The sequence below is a fragment of the Frieseomelitta varia genome, unplaced genomic scaffold, assembly GCF_011392965.1.
Source record: "Frieseomelitta varia isolate USP_RPSP 00005682 unplaced genomic scaffold, Fvar_1.2 scaffold_323, whole genome shotgun sequence".
NCBI lineage: Eukaryota > Metazoa > Arthropoda > Insecta > Hymenoptera > Apidae > Frieseomelitta > Frieseomelitta varia.
In genome coordinates this window covers 151093-154805 of record NW_025110061.1, presented here as the reverse complement: position 1 = coordinate 154805, position 3713 = coordinate 151093, and positions in this window count along the sequence as shown.

Here is a 3713-nt window from a genome sequence, read left to right as displayed (position 1 = left end):
AGAGATATTCGCGTTGTCGATCAAACATTTTAATAAAACGCGTTTCAGTCGACGAATTCTATCCAAAAAAAAAAAAAAAAAGAAGGAAAAAAAAATACATTTTTGAGTGATGACATCTTCAAAAAAATCTTTAAAATAAGATTTCTAGAGGCTGAAATTTCCAATATCGCGCGCTACACATGAATAACTCATGTTTACAAATCCACTGATAAATTAGCATGCGCGTTGAAGACGTGACTCATGCCGATAGACTCAAAACTTTTTCTCAATATTAAAAATTTCCAGAGATCGGTCAACTTCGACGGACTAACACGAACATTTGCAAATTCATCGGCGAAATTAACATACCAGCTACATAACCAAAGTGCTCCATGTACACACGCGTGACTTGGTAAACATACAAGGTAAGAATCTATCGGATTCATGAAAGGCGCATGACGCAAGGCTCTCTAACCTATTGCAAAAGTAAATAGTAATAGGGAGGGGGGTAAACAAACAGTAGCACCTTGTTGTGCTTGACAAGGAAACTCTTGCTTACCTCTGCAGCGCAAACTTGATGTCGAAGGTGATGGTGGTGCCGGTGTCCACGTGGAATATGTAGAGCATTTTCGGGCCGGTCAAACTTCTTGGAGTCGGGCGACGACGATAGTGAAACAGCCACCAGCCCGCCTAAAAGACTCCACTGTCATTCGGTAGTTCTTGGCGTCCGGTAATCGCGACGCCCGACCAACAGGGAGAGATGTCACCTCAGGCTGACTCCTGTAGTCAGCTCGATCGGGGCCGTACCCCTCGTTTCACAGCGCTCGCGAGTACGGCCCCCTCGGGTTTATGCCGCATCGATCACCAATCCGTTCGTCATCGTCGATTCACGCAAGCTCGGGCTAGCGTTCGACCAGCTTACCGCGTTTCGTTCTCGGCTATTTCGCACGTACGTTGTTTCCTCGTTGTTATTCCCCGTCGTGATCGACGAATAGCGAAATCGAGCCTCTCTGAATCGCGCGCAAACCGAAGGAAATCGCGAGCAATGCCCAAAATCCTCTGGAAATTCGACGATATGACACGTTGTTGTTATACGTGTATAATATAAGGTATATGCGTATATACATATATATATGTGTGTGTGTATATATAGATGTATGTAAATTGGTTCGAAGGAAAGCAGCGATGGTGTAAAGTTAGGTCTAGCTGCCTTCGGAGCACTCGTTCGAAGATTCGTTGGAAACGCTTGGAATATAATAGAAACGAGAGGGAAAAACGATGTATATCACGAGATCATCGGTAACTAAGAAAGAAAGTCCCACACAGCCTTTAGGAGGGAAGCTATTGTTACAGTCTCTTGCGAGGGCCCGACCAGATCACAATAGGTAAACGACAGGCGAACCGAGGTTATACATTGTTGGAACCCACGATCGTTATTTACAGGACGGCTCTGAGTGATTTTCGTTCCGGCCAGAAGTCGAGGAAACGAGAACCGAACGCGAGAACGTAGAATATCCCTTGGAAACAGGAGAGGCTTAACTGACACACGCACGAAAACGTTACGTACAATCGATCACTTCTCGTAGTCGTCGAGCAATCACGTTAGTAACAATTCTTGATCGTGTCGTTCGTTCGCCTGTCATCCAGTTTTCATTGAAAATCGTGTCTCGCGTAGGTCGTGTAGGTGCTATCGCTCCTCGATAGTATCGGTCAATCGCGTCCTCCCGGTTTTTCGTGATGTAACGGAGCACTTGGTCGTAATACGGGACGACAGTTCCCTCGAACGCGAGTTCAATTCGCGATTCTCACGATAATTTCGTGTAAGCGAGAGAGGAATACGGATCTCGAGACGCGAGAGACGAGTTAAAAATCGGCGAGAGAGAGAAATCACCGTTGCAACGATGGAGGACTGGCTCGACGCGATAAACGAGTGTAGTCCCGGATCAGCTGCTCGTCAAAACAAAGCACTCGCGCGTACGCGAAGGGCCAGCGATCTCTACTCCGAGTCGTTGTTACGCTGCCCAGGCTTGGGACTCGACACACCACGGGCCAAACGCGCGTTCCACGGATATTCTATGGACGAAAAGACCCGACGCCGCGATCGAGCAGGACGCCAGGATCTGGTTTTATATCGTGACGGGCCGTCTACACACCGAGAGTGACGTACCGACCACACAACACAATGCTGCGCCACTCGCACGGGAACGTATGCGCAGAGATCGCAGCCACGAAACAAAGAAACTCCACTTTCGCCACGGATTTTCTTGTTTACGTTTTCAATCGCCGTGTTGCCTCTGTTCAGGTACTGACACTTCGTTGACACTTGTCTGTCTGTTCGTGTCGCTGTCGAATTTTCACCACGAATGCCCCGACCGCTTGCCCGACTACGTCTACTTTTATTAAACTCTTGCACCGTACCAAACAGTGAAATGGTAGGGGGAGGGGGCAACTAGCTTGGCGCAGACCCGGTCGACATTTTGCTCTGACGCATCGCGTCGCCAGCTGTTCACTGCCGATTCTAGGTCTGGTCGAGCACGGAGGACAGAACGTCTGCTTACTGTGTGCTTCGCTTACGCAGATATTCCACTCGCCACTCAGCTGTTCGCCAGCGATCGACGCGCCATCTTCCCTCGGAAAAGATGGCGTGGTCGACGCGTGCGGCGGTTTGAACGACCAGCCATTGAAACTCGAGAAATTATAAATTAAACGTTTCTTTCCGATTGTTCTTTGGCTTCCGTTGTATCATTAAAGTGCGTGTGTGAGCAATCTCTGACGAAATCGATAAGATTCTGCGTTTCGCGCGCATTATGCGTGTACGTCGAAGTTTCTCGTTCTTCGATCGTCCATACCGCGTTTAAATCGCGTCATGCGCAGCGATTCATCATCGAAGAAATGGAAACCACTATTACTTCTTCTCGGCGTTTGAAGCAAACTAATTCTTGACGAGATTCTTCTGTGAGTAATGAACATGTCTCTTTCAATATATTTTAGAAAATGAAAAAGCAAATTAATTTTATACGACAAAAAGTTGTAAATATGGATTGCTAGTTGGAACTGATTGTATTGATAAGTTTGTTTCCTGAACGTCAGTAATGTTGAAGAAGATCAAATTATACTCGTGTCGTATTAATTCCGTAGAAACGTAAGCCACGAAATTATATTTAAATAAATTAGTTGGTTTAAATAAAAGAAGTTGTAAAAGTAATAGCGCTGTCATCGACCAAGAGCTAGAACGCGCATGCGCAGAGCTATAAATGACACAGCGCCATTATCGCTTCCGTGTGGAGATTCTTTACGCCAAGTCGGCTGTAAAAGGGGAGAAGAATGTAAATTTCGTACTGACAGAGCGTGGGGTTGCAACTGCACGCGCTGTGTTTGTTTATATGCCATAACGTTATCGTAGCCACGAGCTGTTAGAAATTTACACCGAGGTTTTATCGCTTTGCAAATACTCCATGCATACGTGCCTTGATTTTCGAGAAAAAAAAAACAATAATAAAAATCAACGCTAGATCAACATAGTCACCGAAAATGACTATTACCATTTATAAACTTATCAACATAATTGCGCATTTCACAGGTAGCTGCGTGGCTACGCTTAATGCACTGTTTACTTAGGAAATTATTGTCAAGCTTGTTCCAACTTGTCCTGTATTATTGTACGTGTTTCACGTCGTCGTAGAGTAAGAACTCGAAGTCGAGTCTCTGTAAAAAAAAGAAAAAAAAAAAAGTGG